Genomic DNA, 18,864 nt, shown 5'->3' with positions numbered 1-18,864 from the left:
CCGGAGCGTGCCAGTGCTACAGTGACCTCTTTGGAATAAAGAACTATAAACTTACCGCGTTGTCCGCTTCCTCCTTGGTAGCAAGTCGCGTGCGTAGCACCGCGTGCTTCAATGGGTAAAATAGTGGCAAGGGGCTTTGACTTCGCTGGCTCATTGCGGCTTTGCAGTCGGGTACTAGTATGTTCTGTGTTTTCTTTTGTACGAGCCTCGACTTAGTAGACAAAAAAAATTCGCTTTCGTTACTCACCGACCCATTCATTCGTTTGGGTATAAATGGGAGAGCAAAGATGGCGGACAAATGGCTTCAAAAATTTAGCTACCCCTCGGATCCAGTGAGTACAGAGATCAGTGGGCGGTCCCCATGATGGACGCCATGATGCGGTGTATAAATTAATTTCATTTCAGTACAACTAGCATTTATTTTCTTTCCTTTTTCATATTGATCTGTTACTTATTTTATTATTCTACTAATAAATTGTAAGCTCATGAATTATATATTCAAAAATACTTGTGACTGTTCCCACACGTCAAACCAAACGTGACGACGGAAACGAGATTGCCCAATGAGGAAGAAAGGCTTAACGAGGCGTCAGGAGACCAGATAGTTCCCGCCGTTGCTCTTCATTTTATGATATTCTCCCATTCCCGGTGACCATGTACCGACCACCATTTCCGTCCGACCCGTACCACATGGGTCGACCAAGCGGCACGCCAACAGGTCCGACGCGTTTCTTGCAACAACTGCCACGTGCGTTTACCCCTGGAGTCGGGCCTGGGATGTGTTCGCCTCCCAGATTCTCGTCCCGATCCCCGCAACACTATTCTTCCCCCCCACGACCACCTGGAATGTCACCTCACAACACCTGGAATTCCCCAAGCCCCGGATATGGTGGACCATCTCCAGGCTGGTGGGGCTGTGGAGGACGGGGTGGCCAGGTATGCAAACGATTGGGGTAAATAAGATGTGTGATAACTTTACATGTTGACTTGTTGTCCATGTGTGATAACTTTACATGGTGTCTATGTCAATGTGTGATAACGTTACATGGTGTCTATGTGTGATAATGTTACATGGTGTCTGTATGATACCTTTACATGGTGTCCATGTGTGATACCTTTACAATTACATGGTGTCCATGTGTGATACCTTTACATGGTGTCTATCTGAGATAACTTTACATGGTGTCTATTTGTGATAACGTTACATGGTGTCTTTGTGTGATAACTTTACATGGTGTCTATGTGTGATAACGTTACATGGTGTCTATGTGTGATAACGTTACATGGTGTCTATGTGTGATAACTTTACATGGTGTCTATGTGTGATAACGTTACATGGTGTCTATGTGTGATAACTTTACATGGTGTCCATGTGTGATAACTGTACATGGTGTCTATGTGTGATAACTGTACATGGTGTCTATGTGTGATAACTGTACATGGTGTCTATGTGTGATACCTTTACATGGTGTCTATGTGTGATAACTTTACATGGTGTCCATGTATGATAACTTTACATGGTGTCTGTGTGTGATAACTTTACATGCTGTCTGTGTGTGATAGCTTTACATGCTGTCTGTGTGATAACTTTACATGCTGTCTATGTGTGATACCTTTACATGCTGTCTATCTGAGATAACTTAAATGGTGTCTATGTGTGATACCTTTACATGCTGTCTATCTGAGATAACTTTACATGGTGTCTATGTGTGATACCTTTACATGCTGTCTATGTGTGATACCTTTACATGCTGTCTATGTGTGATACCTTTACATGTTGTCTATGTGTGATACATTTACATGCTGTCTATCTGAGATAACTTTACATGGTGTCTATGTGTGATACCTTTACATGCTGTCTATGTGTGATACCTTTACATGCTGTCTATGTGTGATACCTTTACATGCTGTCTATCTGAGATAACTTTACATGGTGTCTATGTGTGATAACTTTACATGGTGTCTGTGTGTGATAACTTTACATGCTGTCTGTGTGTGATAACTTTACATGCTGTCTATGTGTGATAACTTTACATACTGTCTATGTGTGATAACTTTACATGGTGTCTATGTGTGATAACTTTACATGGTGTCTATGTATGATACCTTTACATGGTGTCTATGTGTGATACCTTGACATGGTGTCTATCTGAGATAACTTTATATGGTGTCTATGTGTGATAACTTTACATGTTGTCTATGTGTGACACCTTTACATGGTGTCTATGTGTGATACCTTTACATGGTGTCTATGTGTGATAACTTTACATGGTGTCTATGTATGATAACTTTACATGGTGTCTGTGTGTGAAAACGTTACATGCTGTCTATCTGAGATAACTTTACATGGTGTCTATGTGTGATACCTTTACATGCTGTCTATCAGAGATAACTTTACATGGTGTCTATGTGTGATACCTTTACATGCTGTCTATGTGTGATACCTTTACATGGTGTCTGTGTGTGATACCTTTACATGCTGTCTATGTGTGATACCTTTACATGGTGTCCATCCATGTGTGATAACTTTACATGGTGTCTATGTGTGATACCTTTACATGGTGTCTATGTGTGATACCTTTACATGGTGTCCATCCATGTATGATAACTTTACATGGTGTCTGTGTGTGATAACGTTACATGCTGTCTATCTGAGATAACTTTACATGGTGTCTATGTGTGATACCTTTACATGCTGTCTATCAGATAACTTTACATGGTGTCTATGTGTGATACCTTTACATGGTGTCTATGTGTGATATCTTTACATGGTGTCTATGTGTGATACCTTCACATGGTGTCCATCCATGTGTGATAACTTTACATGGTGTCTATGTGTGATACCTTTACATGGTGTCTATGTGTGATAACTTTACATGCTGTCTGTGTGTGATAAATTTACATGCTGTCTATGTGTGATACCTTTACATGCTGTCTTTGTGTGATACCTTTACATGCTGTCCATGTGAGATAACTTTACATTGTGTCCATGAGTGATACCTTTACGTGCTGTCTTTGTGTGAGAACTTTACATGCTGTATATGTGGGATAACTTTGCATGCTGTCTATGTGGGATACCTTTACATGCTGTGTATGTGTGATAACTTTACATGCTGTCTATGTGTGATACCTTTACATGCTGTCTATGTGTGATACATTTACATGCTGTCTATCTGAGATAACTTTACATGGTGTCTATGTGTGATACCTTTACATGCTGTCTATCTGAGATAACTTTACATGGTGTCTATGTGTGATACCTTTACATGCTGTCTATGTGTGATACCTTTACATGCTGTCTATGTGTGATACCTTTACATGGTGTCGATGTGTGATAACTGTACATGGTGTCGATGTGTGATAACTGCACATGGTGTCGATGTGTGATAACTGTACATGGTGTCGATGTGTGATAACTGCACATGGTGTCGATGTGTGATAACTGTACATGGTGTCGATGTGTGATAACTGCACATGGTGTCGATGTGTGATAACTGTACATGGTGTCTGTGTGTGATAAATGCACATGGTGTCTTTGTGTGATAACTTTACATGCTGTCTATGTGTGATACCTTTACATGCTGTCTTTGTGTGATAACTGCACATGGTGTCGATGTGTGATAACTGCACATGGTGGCTTTGTGTGATAACTTTACATGCTGTCTTTGTGTGATAACTGCACATGGTGTCTATCTGTGATAACTGTACATGGTGTCTGTGTGTGATAACTTTACATGGTGTCTATGTGTGATACCTTTACATGCTGTCTATGTGTGATAACTTTACATGGTGTCTATGTGTGATAACTGCACATGGTGTCTATGTGTGTTAACTGTACATGGTGTCTTTGTGTGATAACTGCACATGGTGTCTTTGTGTGATAACTGCACATGGTGTCTTTGTGTGATAACTTTACATGATGTCTATGTGTGATACCTTTACATGCCGTCTTTGTGTGATACCTTGACATGCTGTCTTTGTGTGATAACTGCACGTGGTGTCGATGTGTGATAACTGTACATGGTGTCTGTGTGTGATAACTGCACATGGTGTCTTTGTGTGATAACTTTACATGCTGTCTTTGTGTGATAACTGCACATGGTGTCTATGTGTGATAACTGTACATGGTGTCTATGTGTGATACCTTTACATGCTGTCTTTGTGTGAGAACTTTACATGGTGTTTATGTGTGATAACTGCACATGGTGTCTATGGGTGAGAACTTTACATGGTGTCTATGTGTGATACCTTTACATGCCGTCTTTGTGTGATACCTTGACATGCTGTCTTTGTGTGATAACTGCACATGGTGTCTATGTGTGATAACTTTACATACTGTCTCTGTGTGATAACTTCACATGATGTCCATATGTGATAACTTTACATACTGTCTATGTGTGATAACTTTACATGCTGTCCATATGTGATAACTTTACATACTGTCTTTATGTGATACCTTTACATGCTGTCCATATGTGATAACTTTACATACTGTCTATGTGTGATAACTTTACATACTGTCTCTGTGTGATAACTTCACATGATGTCCATATGTGATAACTTTACATACTGTCTATGTGTGATAACTTTACATGCTGTCCATATGTGATAACTGTACATGCTGTCTATGTGTGATACCTGTACATGCTGTCTATGTGTGATAACTTTACATACTGTCCATATGTGATAACTTTATATGCTGTCTTTGTGTGATAACTTTACATACTGTCCATGTGTGATAACTTTACATACTGTCTTTATGTGATACCTTTACATGCTGTCCATATGTGATACCTTTACAAACTGTCGATGTGTGATAACTTTACATACTGTCTATATGTGATACCTTTACATGCTGTCCATATGTGATACCTTTACATACTGTCCATGTGTGATAACTTTACATACTGTCTATGTGTGATAACTTTACACACTGTCTATGTGTGATAACTTTACATACTGTCTATGTGTGATAACTTTACATGCTGTCCATATGTGATAACTTTACATACTGTCTATGTGTGATAACTTTACACACTGTCTATGTGTGATAACTTTACATACTGTCTATGTGTGATAACTTTACATGCTGTCCATATGTGATAACTTTACATGCTGTCCATATGTGATAACTGATAACTGTACATGGTGTCTATGTGTTAATGTTATGGAAAATGTATAGGAAAAGGAAAGAAAGGTAAAAAGTGAAAGTGCTTGGAGCAGTTTACAAGGGGGTAAGGGGCTGGGAGAAGGTTATAAGGGGGTAAGGGGCTGGGAGAAGGTTATAAGGGGGTAAGGGGCTGGGAGAAGGTTATAAGGGGGTAAGGGGCTGGGAGAAGGTTATAAGGGGGTAAGGGGCTGGGAGAAGGTTATAAGGGGGTAAGGGGCTGGGAGAAGGTTATAAGGGGGTAAGGGGCTGGGAGAAGGTTATAAGGGGGTAAGGGGCTGGGAGAAGGTTATAAGGGGGTAAGGGGCTGGGAGAAGGTTATAAGGGGTTAAGGGGCTGGGAGAAGGTTATAAGGGGTTAAGGGGCTGGGAGAAGGTTATAAGGGGGTAAGGGGCTGGGAGAAGGTTATAAGGGGGTAAGGGGCTGGGAGAAGGTTATAAGGGGGTAAGGGGCTGGGAGAAGGTTATAAGGGGGTCAGTGCTGGGTGAAGGTTATAAGGGGGTAAGGGGCTGGGAGAAGGTTATAAGGGGGTAAGGGGCTGGGAGAAGGTTATAAGGGGGTAAGGGGCTGGGAGAAGGTTATAAGGGGGTAAGGGGCTGGGAGAAGGTTATAAGGGGGTCAGTGCTGGGTGAAGGTTATAAGGGGGTAAGGGGCTGGGAGAAGGTTATAAGGGGGTAAGGGGCTAGGAGAAGGTTATAAGGGGGTAAGGGGCTGGGAGAAGGTTATAAGGGGGTAAGGGGCTGGGATAAGGTTATAAGGGGGTAAGGGGCTTGGAGAAGGTTAAAAGGGGGTAAGGGGCTGTGAGAAGGTTATAAGGTGGTAAGGGGCTGGGAGAAGGTTATGAGGGGGAAAGGGGCTGGGAGAAGGTTATGAGGGGGAAAGGGGCTGGGAGAAGGTTATAAGGGGGTAAGGGGCTGGGAGAAGGTTGTGAGGGGGTCAGTGCTGGGAGAAGGTTATGAGGGGGATAGTGCTGGGAGAGTGTTATGAAGGGGTAAGGTCCGGGAGAAGGTTATGAGGGGGTAAGGGGCTGGGAGAAGGTTTTAAGGGGGTCAGGGGCTGGGAGAAGGTTATGAGGGGGTCAGTGCTGGGAGAAGGTTGGAAGGGGGTAAGGGGCTGGGAGAAGGTTATAAGGGGGTCAGTGCTGGGAGAGGGTTATGAGGGGGTCAGTGCTGGGAGAAGGTTATAAGGGGGTAAGGGGCTGGGAGAAGGTTATAAGGGGGTAAGGGGCTGGGAGAAGGTTATAAGGGGGTAAGGGGCTGGGAGAAGGTTATGAGGGGGTAAGGGGCTGGGAGAAGGTTATAAGGGGGCAAGGGGCTGGGAGAAGGTTATGAGGGGGTAAGGGGCTGGGAGAAGGTTATGAGGGGGTAAGGGGCTGGGAGAAGGTTATGAGGGGGTCAGGGGCTTGGAGAAGGTTAGAAGGGGCTAAGGGGCTGGGAGAAGGTTATAAGGGGGTAAGGGGCTGGGAGAAGGTTATAAGGGGGTAAGGGGCTGGGAGAAGGTTTTAAGGGGGTAAGGGGCTGGGAGAAGGTTATAAGGGGGTAAGGGGCAAGGAGAAGGTTATAAGGGAGTAAGGGGCTCGGAGAAGGTTATAAGGGAGTAAGGGGCTCGGAGAAGGTTATAAGGGGGTAAGGTGCTGGGAGAAGGTTATGAGGGGGTAAGGGGCTGGGAGAAGGTTATAAGAGGGTAAGGGGCTGGGAGATGGTTATAAGGGGGTAAGGGGCTGGGAGAAGGTTACAAGGGGGTAAGGGGCTGGGAGAAGGTTACGAGGGGGTAAGGGGCTGGGAGAAGGTTACGAGGGGGTAAGGGGCTGGGAGAAGCTTATGAGGGGGTAAGGGGCTGGGAGAAGGTTTTAAGGGGGTAAGGGGCTGGGAGAAGGTTAGAAGGGGGTAAGGGGCTGGGAGAAGGTTAGAAGGGGGTAAGGGGCTGGGAGAAGGTTAGAAGGGGGTAAGGGGCTGGGAGAAGGTTATAAGGGGGTATGGGGCTGGGAGAAGGTTATAAGGGGGTAAGGGGCTGGGAGAAGGTTATGAGGGGGTAAGGGGCTGGGAGAAGGTTATAAGGGGGTAATGAGCTGGGAGAAGGTTATAAGGGGGTAAGGGGCTGGGAGAAGGTTATAAGGGGGTAAGGGGCTGGGAGAAGGTTATAAGGGGGTAAGGGGCTGGGAGAAGGCTATGAGGGGGTAAGGGGCTGGGAGAAGGTTATAAGGGGGTAAGGAGCTGGGAGAAGGTTATAAGTGGGTAAGGGGCTGGGAGAAGGTTATGAGGGGGTAAGGGGCTGGGAGAAGGTTATAAGGGGGTAAGGGGCTGGGAGAAGGTTAGAAGGGGGTAAGGGGCTGGGAGAAGGTTAGAAGGGGGTAAGGGGCTGGGAGAAGGTTAGAAGGGGGTAAGGGGCTGGGAGAAGGTTATAAGGGGGTAAGGGGCTGGGAGAAGGTTAAAAGAGGGAAAGGGGCTGGGAGAAGGTTATAAGGGGGTAAGGGGCTGGGAGAAGGTTAGAATGGGGTAAGGGGCTGGGAGAAGGTTAGAAGGGGGTAAGGGCCTGGGAGACGGTTATGAGGGGGTAAGGGGCTGGGAGAAGGTTATGAGGGGGTAAGGGGCTGGGAGAAGGTTAGAAGGGGGTAAGGGGCTGGGAGAAGGTTATAAGGGGGATAGTGCTGGGAGAGTGTTATGAAGGGGTAAGGTCTGGGAGAAGGTTATGAGGGGGTAAGGGGCTGGGAGAAGGTTATAAGGGGGTCAAGGGCTGGGAGAAGGTTATGAGGGGGTCAGTGCTGGGAGAAGGTTAGAAGGGGGTAAGGGGCTGGGAGAAGGTTATAAGGGGGTCAGTGCTGGGAGAGGGTTCTGAGGGGGTCAGTGCTGGGAGAAGGTTATAAGGGGGTAAGGGGCTGGGAGAAGGTTGTAAGGGGCTGGGAGAAGGTTATAAGGGGGTAAGGGGCTGGGAGAAGGTTATGAGGGGGTAAGGGGCTGGGAGAAGGTTATAAGGGGGCAAGGGGCTGGGAGAAGGTTATGAGGGGGTAAGGGGCTGGGAGAAGGTTATAAGGGGGTCAGGGGCTCGGAGAAGGTTATGAGGGGGTAAGGGGCTGGGAGAAGGTTAGAAGGGGCTAAGGGGCTGGGAGAAGGTTACAAGGGGGTAAGGGGCTGGGAGAAGGTTATGAGGGGGTAAGGGGTTGGGAGACGGTTAGAAGGGGGTAAGGGTCTGGGAGAAGGTTATACGGGCGTAAGGGGCTGGGAGAAGGTTATAAGGGGGTAAGGGGCTGGGAGAAGGTTATAAGGGGGCAAGGGGCTGGGAGAAGGTTATAAGTGGGTAAGGGGCTGGGAGAAGGTTATAAGAGGGTAAGGCGTTGGGAGAAGGTTATAAGGGGGAAAGGGGCTGGGAGAAGGTTATGAGGGGGAAAGGGGCTGGGAGAAGGTTATGAGGGGGAAAGGGGCTGGGAGAAGGTTAGAAGGGGGTAAGGGGCTGGGAGAAGGTTATGAGGGGGTAAGGGGCTGGGAGAAGGTTATAAGAGGGTAAGGGGCTGGGAGAAGGTTATAAGGGGGTAAGGGGCTGGGAGAAGGTTACAAGGGGGTAAGGGGCTGGGAGAAGGTTAGGAGGGGGTAAGGGGCTGGGAGAAGGTTATAAGGGGGTAAGGGGCTGGGAGAAGGTTACAAGGGGGTAAGGGGTTGGTAGAAGGTTATGAGGGGGTAAGGGGCTGGGAGAAGGTTTTAAGGGGGTAAGGGGCTGGGAGAAGGTTAGAAGGGGGTAAGGGGCTGGGAGAAGGTTATGAGGGGGTAAGGGGCTGGGAGAAGGTTTTAAGGGGGTAAGGGGCTGGGAGAAGGTTAGAAGCTGTAAGGGGCTGGGAGAAGGTTAGAAGGGGGTAAGGGGCTGGGAGAAGGTTAGAAGGGGGTAAGGGACTGGGAGAAGGTTATAAGGGGGTAAGGGGCTGGGAGAAGGTTATGAGGGGGTAAGGGGCTGGGAGAAGGTTATAAGGGGGTAAGGGGCTGGGAGAAGGTTATGAGGGGGTAAGGGGCTGGGAGAAGGTTATAAGGGGGTAAGGAGCTGGGAGAAGGTTATAAGGGGGTAAGGGGCTGGGAGAAGGTTATAAGTGGGTAAGGGGCTGGGAGAAGGTTATAAGGGGGTAAGGGGCTGGGAGAAGGTTATGAGGGGGTAAGGGGCTGGGAGAAGGTTATAAGGGGGTAAGGGGCTGGGAGAAGGTTATGAGGGGGTAAGGGGCTGGGAGAAGGTTATAAGGGGGTAAGGAGCTGGGAGAAGGTTATAAGGGGGTAAGGGGCTGGGAGAAGGTTATAAGTGGGTAAGGGGCTGGGAGAAGGTTATAAGGGGGTAAGGGGCTGGGAGAAGGTGATGAGGGGGTAAGGGGCTGGGAGAAGGTTATAAGGGGGAAAGGAGCTGGGAGAAGGTTATAAGGGGGTAAGGGGCTGGGAGAAGGTTATGAGGGGGTAAGGGGCTGGGAGAAGGTTATAAGGGGGTAAGGGGCTGGGAGAAGGTTATGAGGGGGTAAGGGGCTGGGAGAAGGTTATAAGGGGGTAAGGGGCTGGGAGAAGCTTATAAGGGGGATAGTGCTGGGAGAGTGTTATGAAGGGGTAAGGTCCGGGAGAAGGTTATGAGGGGGTAAGGGGCTGGGAGAAGGTTATAAGGGGGTAAGGGGCTGGGAGAAGGTTATGAGGGGGTCAGTGCTGGGAGAAGGTTATGAGGGGGATAGTGCTGGGAGAGTGTTATGAAGGAGTAAGGTCCGGGAGAAGGTTATAAGGGGGTCATGGGCTGGGAGACGGTTATGAGGGGGTCAGTGCTGGGAGAAGAAGGTTAGAAGGGGGTAAGGGGCTGGGAGAAGGTTATAAGGGGTTAAGGGGCAAGGAGAAGGTTATAAGGGAGTAAGGGGCTGGGAGAAGGTTATAAGGGGGTAAGGGGCTGGGAGAAGGTTAGAAGGGGGTAAGGGGCTGGGAGAAGGTTATAAGGGGGAAAGGGGTTGGGAGAAGGTTAGAAGGGGGTAAGGGGCTGGAAGAAGGTTATAAGGGGGTAAGGGGTTGGGAGAAGGTTAGAAGGGGGTAAGGGGCTGGAAGAAGGTTATAAGGGGGTAAGGGGCTGGGAGAAGGTTATGAGGGGGTAAGGGGCTGGGAGAAGGTTATAAGAGGGTAAGGGGCTGGGAGATGGTTATAAGGGGGTAAGGGGCTGGGAGAAGGTTACAAGGGGGTAAGGGGCTGGGAGAAGGTTAGGAAGGGGTAAGGGGCTGGGAGAAGGTTATAAGGGGGTAAGGGGCTGGGAGAAGGCTACAAGGGGGTAAGGGGCTGGGAGAAGGTTACGAGGGGGTAAGGGGCTGGGAGAAGGTTATAAGGGGGTAAGGGGCTGGGAGAAGGTTATGAGGCGGTAAGGGGCTGGGAGAAGGTTTGAAGGGGGTAAGGGGCTGGGAGAAGGTTAGAAGGGGGTAAGGGGCTGGGAGAAGGTTAGAAGGGGGTAAGGGGCTGGGAGAAGGTTAGAAGGGGGTAAGGGGCTGGGAGAAGGTTATAAGGGGGTATGGGGCTGGGAGAAGGTTATAAGGGGGTAAGGGGCTGGGAGAAGGTTATGAGGGGGTAAGGGGCTGGGAGAAGGTTATAAGGGGGTAAGGAGCTGGGAGAAGGTTGTAAGGGGCTGGGAGAAGGTTATAAGGGGGTAAGGGGCTGGGAGAAGGTTATAAGCGGGTAAGGGGCTGGGAGAAGGTTATGAGGGGGTCAGTGCTGGGGGAAGGTTAGAAGGGGGTAAGGGGCTGGGAGAAGGTTATAAGGGGGTAAGGGGCTGGGAGAAGGTTATAAGGGGGTAAGGGGCTGGGAGAAGGTTATAAGGGGGTAAGGGGCTGGGAGAAGGTTATGAGGGGGTAAGGGGCTGGGAGAAGGTTGTAAGGGGGCAAGGGGCTGGGAGAAGGTTATAAGGGGTTTAGTGCTGGGTGAAGGTTATAAGGGGGTCAGTGCTGGGTGAAGGTTATAAGGGGGTAAGGGGCTGGGAGAAGGTTATAAGGGGGTCAGTGCTGGGAGAGGGTTATGAGGGGGTAAGGGGCTGGGAGAAGGTTAGAAGGGGCTAAGGGGCTGGGAGAAGGTTACAAGGGGGTAAGGGGCTGGGAGAAGGTTATGAGGGGGTAAGGGGTTGGGAGACGGTTATGAGGGGGTAAGGAGCTGGGAGAAGGTTAGAAGGGGGTAAGGGGCTGGGAGAAGGTTATAAGGGCATAAGGGGCTGCGAGAAGGTTATAAGGGGGGAAAGGGGCTGGGAGAAGGTTATAAGGGGGTAAGGGGCTGGGAGAAGGCTATAAGGGGGTAAGGGGCTGGGAGAAGGTTATAAGAGGGTAAGGGGCTGGGAGAAGGTTATAAGGGGGTAAGGGGCTGGGAGAAGGTTATAAGGGGGTAAGGGGCTGGGAGAAGGTTATAAGGGGGTAAGGGGCTGGGAGAAGGTTATAAGGGGGTCAGTGCTGGGTGAAGGTTATAAGGGGGTAAGGGGCTGGGAGAAGGTTATAAGGGGGTCAGTGCTGGGAGAGGGTTATGAGGGGGGTCAGTGCTGGGAGAAGGTTATAAGGGGGTAAGGGGCTGGGAGAAGGTTATAAGGGGGTAAGGGGCTGGGAGAAGGTTATAAGGGGGTAAGGGGCTGGGAGAAGGTTATGAGGGGGTAAGGGGCTGGGAGAAGGTTGTAAGGGGGCAAGGGGCTGGGAGAAGGTTATGAGGGGGTAAGGGGCTGGGAGAAGGTTATAAGGGGGTCAGGGGCTCGGAGAAGGTTATGAGGGGGTAAGGGGCTGGGAGAAGGTTAGAAGGGGTAAGGGGCTGGGAGAAGGTTACAAGGGGGTAAGGGGCTGGGAGAAGGTTATGAGGGGGTAAGGGGTTGGGAGACGGTTATGAGGGGGTAAGGAGCTGGGAGAAGGTTAGAAGGGGGTAAGGGGCTGGGAGAAGGTTATAAGGGCGTAAGGGGCTCCGAGAAGGTTATAAGGGGGGAAAGGGGCTGGGAGAAGGTTATAAGGGGGTAAGGGGCTGGGAGAAGGTTATAAGGGGGTAAGGGGCTGGGAGAAGGTTATAAGAGGGTAAGGGGCTGGGAGAAGGTTATAAGGGGGTAAGGCGCTGGGAGAAGGTTATAAGGGGGTAAGGGGCTGGGAGAAGGTTATAAGAGGGTCAGTGCTGGGTGAAGGTTATAAGGGGGTAAGGGGCTGGGAGAAGGTTATAAGGGGGTAAGGGGCTGGGAGAAGGTTATAAGGGGGTAAGGGGCTGGGAGAAGGTTATAAGGGGGTAAGGGGCTCGGAGAAGGTTATTCGGGGGTAAGGGGCTGGGAGAAGGTTGTAAGGGGGAAAGGGGCTGGGAGGAGGTTATAAGGGGTAAGGGGCTGGGAGAAGGTTATGAGGGGGTAAGGGCCTGGGAGAAGGTTATGAGGGGGTAAGGGGCTGGGAGAAGGTTATAAGGGGGTAAGGAGCTGGGAGAAGGGGGGTAGGGGGCTGGGAGAAGGTTATGAGGGGGTAAGGGGCTGGGAGAAGGTTATAAGGGGGTAAGGGGCTGGGAGAAGGTTATAAGGGGGTAAGAGGCTGGGAGAAGGTTAGAAGGGGGTAAGGGGCTGGGAGAAGGTTATAAGGGGGTAAGGGGCTGGGAGAAGGTTAAAAGAGGGTAAGGGGCTGGGAGAAGGTTAGAAGGGGGTAAGGGGCTGGGAGAAGGTTACAAGGGGGTAAGGGGCTGGGAGAAGGTTATGAGGGGGTAAGGGGCTGGAAGAAGGTTAAAAGAGGGTAAGGGGCTGGGAGAAGGTTATAAGGGGGATAGTGCTGGGAGAGTGTTATGAAGGGGGTAAGGGGCTGGGAGAAGGCTATGAGGGGGTAAGGGGCTGGGAGAAGGTTATGAGGGGGTAAGGGGCTGGGAGAAGGTTATAAGGGGGTAAGGGGCTGGGAGAAGGTTAGAAGGGGGTAAGGGGCTGGGAGAAGGTTAGAAGGGGGTAAGGGGCTGGGAGAAGGTTAGAAGGGGGTAAGGGGCTGGGAGAAGGTTATAAGGGGGTAAGGGGCTGGGAGAAGGTTATGAGGGGGTCAGTGCTGGGAGAAGGTTATGAGGGCGATAGTGCTGGGAGAGTGTTATGAAGGGGTAAGGTCCTGCAGAAGGTTATGAGGGGGTAAGGGGCTGGGAGAAGGTTATAAGGGGGTCAGGGGCTTGGAGAAGGTTATGAGGGGGTCAATGCTGGGAGAAGGTTATAAGGGGGTAAGGGGCTGGGAGAAGGTTATAAGGGGGTCAGTGCTGGGAGAGGGTTATGAGGGGGTCAGTGCTGGGAGAAGGTTATGAGGGGGTAAGGGGCTGGGAGAAGGTTATAAGGGGGTAAGGGCCTGGGAGAAGGTTATGAGGGGGTAAGGGGCTGGGAGAAGGTTATCAGGGGGCAAGGGGCTGGGAGAAGGTTATGAAGGGGTAAGGGGCTGGGAGAAGGTTATAAGGGGGTCAGGGGCTCGGAGAAGGTTATGAGGGGGTAAGGGGCTGGGAGAAGGTTAGAGGGGGGTAAGGGGCTGGGAGAAGGTTACAAGGGGGTAAGGGGCTGGGAGAAGGTTATGAGGGCGTAAGGGGTTGGGAGACGGTTATGAGGGGGTAAGGAGCTGGGAGAAGTTTATAAGGGGGTAAGTGGCTGGGAGAAGGTTATAAGGGGGTAAGGGGCTGGGAGAAGGTTATAAGGTGGTAAGGGGCTGGGAGAAGGTTAGAAGGGGGTAAGGGGCTGGGAGAAGGTTAGAAGGGGGTAAGGGGCTGGGAGAAGGTTAGAAGGGGGTAAGGGGCTGGGAGAAGGTTAAAAGGGGGTAAGGAGCTGGGAGAAGGGGGTAAGGGGCTGGGAGAAGGTTATAAGGGGGTAAGGGGCTGGGAGAAGGTTAGAAGGGTGTAAGGGGCTGGGAGAAGGTTATGAGCGGGTCAGTGCTGGGAGAAGGTTATGAGGGGGTAAGGGGCTGGGAGAAGGTTATGAGGGGGTAAGGGGCTGGGAGAATGTTATAAGGGGGTAAGAGGCTGGGAGAAGGTTAGAAGGGGGTAATGGGCTGGGAGAAGGTTCTAAAGGGGTAAGGGGCTGGGAGAAGGTTAAAAGAGGGTAAGGGGCTGGGAGAAGGTTAGAAGGGGGTAAGGGGCTGGGAGAAGGTTAGAAGGGGGTAAGGGGCTGGGAGAAGGTTACGAGGGGGTAAGGGGCTGGGAGAAGGTTATGAGGGGGTAAGGGGCTGGGAGAAGGTTATAAGGGGGTAACGGGCTGGGAGAAGGTTATAAGGGGGATAGTGCTGGGAGAGTGTTATGAAGGGGTAAGGTCCGGGAGAAGGTTTTGAGGGGGTAAGGGGCTGGGAGAAGGTTATAAGGGGGTAAGGGGCTGGGAGAAGGTTATGAGGGGGTCAGTGCTGGGAGAAGGTTATGAGGGCGATAGTGCTGGGAGAGTGTTATGAAGGGGAAGGTCCTGGAGAAGGTTATGAGGGGGTAAGGGGCTGGGAGAAGGTTATAAGGGGGTCAGGGGCTGGGAGAAGGTTATGAGGGGGTCAGTGCTGGGAGAAGGTTATAAGGGGGTAAGGGGCTGGGAGAAGGTTATAAGGGGGTCAGTGCTGGGAGAGGGTTATGAGGGGGTCAGTGCTGGGAGAAGGTTATAAGGGGGTAAGGGGCTGGGAGAAGGTTATAAGGGGGTAAGGGGCTGGGAGAAGGTTAGAAGGGGGTAAGGGGCTGGGAGAAGGTTATAAGGGGGTAAGGGGCTGGGAGAAGGTTAGAAGGGGGTAAGGGGCTGGGAGAAGGTTATAAGGGGGTAAGGGGCTGGGAGAAGGTTAGAAGGGGGTAAGGGGCTGGGAGAAGGTTAAAAGGGGGTAAGGAGCTGGGAGAAGGGGGTAAGGGGCTGGGAGAAGGTTATAAGGGGGTAAGGGGCTGGGAGAAGGTTAGAAGGGTGTAAGGGGCTGGGAGAAGGTTATGAGCGGGTCAGTGCTGGGAGAAGGTTATGAGGGGGTAAGGGGCTGGGAGAAGGTTATGAGGGGGTAAGGGGCTGGGAGAATGTTATAAGGGGGTAAGAGGCTGGGAGAAGGTTAGAAGGGGGTAATGGGCTGGGAGAAGGTTATAAGGGGGTAAGGGGCTGGGAGAAGGTTAAAAGAGGGTAAGGGGCTGGGAGAAGGTTAGAAGGGGGTAAGGGGCTGGGAGAAGTTTAGAAGGGGGTAAGGGGCTGGGAGAAGGTTACGAGGGGGTAAGGGGCTGGGAGAAGGTTATGAGGGGGTAAGGGGCTGGGAGAAGGTTATAAGGGGGTAACGGGCTGGGAGAAGGTTATAAGGGGGATAGTGCTGGGAGAGTGTTATGAAGGGGAAAGGTCCGGGAGAAGGTTATGAGGGGGTAAGGGGCTGGGAGAAGGTTATAAGGGGGTAAGGGGCTGTGAGAAGGTTATGAGGGGGTCAGTGCTGGGAGAAGGTTATGAGGGCGATAGTGCTGGGAGAGTGTTATGAAGGGGAATGTCCTGGAGAAGGTTATGAGGGGCTAAGGGGCTGGGAGAAGGTTATAAGGGGGTCAGGGGCTGGGAGAAGGTTATGAGGGGGTCAGTGCTGGGAGAAGGTTATAAGGGGGTAAGGGGCTGGGAGAAGGTTATAAGGGGGTCAGTGCTGGGAGAGGGTTATGAGGGGGTCAGTGCTGGGAGAAGGTTATAAGGGGGTAAGGGCCTGGGAGAAGGTTATGAGGGGGTAAGGGGCTGGGAGAAGGTTATCAGGGGGCAAGGGGCTGGGAGAAGATTATGAGGGGGTAAGGGGCTGGGAGAAGGTTATAAGGGGGTCAGGGGCTCGGAGAAGGTTATGAGGGGGTAAGGGGCTGGGGAAGGTTAGAAGGGGGTAAGGAGCTGGGAGAAGGTTACAAGGGGGTAAGGGGCTGGGAGAAGGTTATGAGGGGGTAAGGGGTTGGGAGACGGTTATGAGGGGGTAAGGAGCTGGGAGAAGTTTATAAGGGGGTAAGGGGCTGGGAGAAGGTTATAAGGGGGTAAGGGGCTGGGAGAAGGTTAGAAGGGGGTAAGGGGCTGGGAGAAGGTTAGAAGGGGGTAAGGGGCTGGGAGAAGGTTAGAAGGGGGTAAGGGGCTGGGAGAGGGTTATGAGGAGGACAGTGCTGGGAGAGGGTTATGAGGGGGTAAGGGGCTGGGAGAAGGTTATAAGGGGGTAAGGGGCTGGGAGAAGGTTATAAGGGGGTAAGGGGCTGGGAGAAGGTTAGAAGGGGGTCAGTGCTGGGAGAGGGTTATGAGGAGGTAAGGTCTGGGAGAGGGTTATGAGGGGCACAGTGCTGGGAGAGGGTTATGAGGAGGACAGTGCTGGGAGAGGGTTATGAGGGGGTAAGGGGCTGGGAGAAGGTTATAAGGGGGTAAGGGGCTGGGAGAAGGTTATAAGGGGGTAATGGGCTGGGAGAAGGTTATAAGGGGGTAAGGGGCTGGGAGAAGGTTGTAAGGGGCTGGGAGAAGGTTATGAGGGGTTAAGGGGCTGGGAGAAGGTTACAAGGGGGTAAGGGGCTGGGAGAAGGTTACAAGGGGGTAAGGAGCTGGGAGAAGGGGGTAAGGGGCTGGGAGAAGGTTATAAGGGGGTAAGGGGCTGGGAGAAGGTTAGAAGGGTGTAAGGGGCTGGGAGAAGGTTAGAAGGGGGTAAGGGGCTGGGAGAAGGTTATAAGGGGGTAAGGGGCTGGGAGAAGGTTAGAAGGGGGTAAGGGGCTGGGAGAAGGTTATGAGGGGGTCAGTGCTGGGAGAAGGTTATGAGGGGGTAAGGGGCTGGGAGAAGGTTATGAGGGGGTCAGTGCTGGGAGAAGGTTATGAGGGGGTCAGTGCTGGGAGAAGGTTATGAGGGGGTCAGTGCTGGGAGAAGGTTAGAAGGGGGGTAAGGGGCTGGGAGAAGGTTAGAAGAGGGTTAAGGGGCTGGGAGAAGGTTATAAGGGGGTAAGGGGCTGGGAGAAGGTTACAAGGGGGTAAGGGGCTGGGAGAAGGTTATGAGGGGGTAAGGGGCTGGGAGAACGTTATGAGGGGGTAAGGAGCTGGGAGAAGGTAAGAAGGGGGTAAGGGGCTGGGAGAAGGTTATAAGGGGGTAAGGGGCTGGGAGAAGGTTATGAGGGGGTAAGGGGCTGGGAGAAGGTTATAAGGGGGTAAGGGGCTGGGAGAAGGTTAGAAGGGGGTAAGGGGCTGGGAGAAGGTGATGAGGGGGTCAGTGCTGGGAGAAGGTTATGAGGGGGTCAGTGCTGGGAGAAGGTTATAAGGGGCTGGGAGAAGGTTATGAGGGGGTTAGTGCTGGGAGAAGGTTTTGAGGGGGTCAGTGCTGGGAGAAGGTTATGAGGGGGTCAGTGCTGGGAGAAGGTTATGATGGGGTCAGTGCTGGGAGAAGGTTATGAGGGGGTCAGTGCTGGGAGAAGGTTATGAGGGGGTCAGTGCTGGGAGAAGGTTATGAGGGGGTCAGTGCTGGGAGAAGGTTATGAGGGGGTCAGTGCTGCGAGAAGGTTAGAAGGGGGGTAAGGGGCTGGGAGAAGGTTAGAAGAGGGTTAAGGGGCTGGGAGAAGGTTAGAAGGGGGGTAAGGGGCTGGGAGAAGGTTAGAAGGGGGGTAAGGGGCTGGGAGAAGGTTAGAAGGGGGGTAAGGGGCTGGGAGAAGGGGGGTAAGGGGCTGGGAGAAGGTTATGAGGGGATCAGTGCTGGGAGAAGGTTAGAAGGGGGGTAAGGGGCTGGGAGAAGCTTATAAGGGGGATAGTGCTGGGAGAGTGTTATGAAGGGGTAAGGTCCGGGAGAAGGTTATGAGGGGGTAAGGGGCTGGGAGAAGGTTATATGGGGGTAAGGGGCTGGGAGAAGGTTATGAGAGGGTCAGTGCTGGGAGAAGGTTATGAGGGGGATAGTGCTGGGAGAGTGTTATGAAGGGGTAAGGTCCGGGAGAAGGTTATGATGGGGTAAGGGGCTGGGAGAAGGTTATAAGGGGGTCAGGGGCTGGGAGAAGGTTATGAGGGGGTCAGTGCTGGGAGAAGGGGGTAAGGGGCTGGGAGAAGGTTATAAGGGGGTCAGTGCTGGGAGAGGGTTATGAGGGGGTCAGTGCTGAGAGAAGGTTATAAGGGGGTAAGGGGCTGGGAGAAGGTTATAAGGGGGTAAGGGGCTGGGAGAAGGTTATAAGGGGGTAAGGGGCTGGGAGAAGGTTATGAGGGGGTAAGGGGCTGGGAGAAGGTTATAAGGGGGCAAGGGGCTGGGAGAAGGTTATGAGGGGGTAAGGGGCTGGGAGAAGGTTATAAGGGGGTCAGGGGCTCAGAGAAGGTTATGAGGGGGTAAGGGGCTGGGAGAAGGTTAGAAGGGGGTAAGGGGCTGGGAGAAGGTTATAAGGGGGTAAGGGGCTGGGAGAAGGTTATAAGGGGGTAAGGGGCTGGTAGAAGGTTATAAGGGGGTAAGGGGCTAGGAGAAGGTTATAAGGGGGTAAGGGGCTGGGAGAAGGTTATAAGGGGATAAGGGGCTGGGAGAAGGTTATAAGGGGGTAAGGGGCTGGGAGAAGGTTATAAGGGGGTAAGGGGCTGGGAGAAGGTTAAAAGAGGGTAAGGGGCTGGGAGAAGGTTACGAGGGGGTAAGGGGCTGGGAGAAGGTTATGAGGGGGTAAGGGGCTGGGAGAAGGTTATAAGGGGGTAACGGGCTGGGAGAAGGTTATAAGGGGGATAGTGCTGGGAGAGTGTTATGAAGGGGTAAGGTCCGGGAGAAGGTTATGAGGGGGTAAGGGGCTGGGAGAAGGTTATAAGGGGGTAAGGGGCTGTGAGAAGGTTATGAGGGGGTCAGT

General features: G+C 51.6%; 1 long non-coding RNA gene across 1 annotated transcript in view; it reads left to right on the top strand.

Annotated features, from left to right (window-relative positions):
* Positions 1–540: 540 nt before the first annotated feature.
* The window catches only part of LOC137434595 (uncharacterized), a 29,314-nt gene continuing 10,990 nt past the window's right edge, over positions 541–18,864 (top strand). Inside the window, exon 1 of the long non-coding RNA XR_010985881.2 lies at positions 541–936. This is a non-coding gene — a long non-coding RNA (uncharacterized LOC137434595). The remainder of the gene's footprint in view (positions 937–18,864) is intronic.

The sequence above is a fragment of the Myxine glutinosa genome, chromosome 10, assembly GCF_964187855.1.
Source record: "Myxine glutinosa chromosome 10, kmMyxGlut1.1, whole genome shotgun sequence".
In the NCBI taxonomy this organism is placed as follows: domain Eukaryota; kingdom Metazoa; phylum Chordata; class Myxini; order Myxiniformes; family Myxinidae; genus Myxine; species Myxine glutinosa.
Note: the sequence above shows the minus strand (reverse complement) of the source record. Positions and strands in the feature narration are given on the sequence as shown.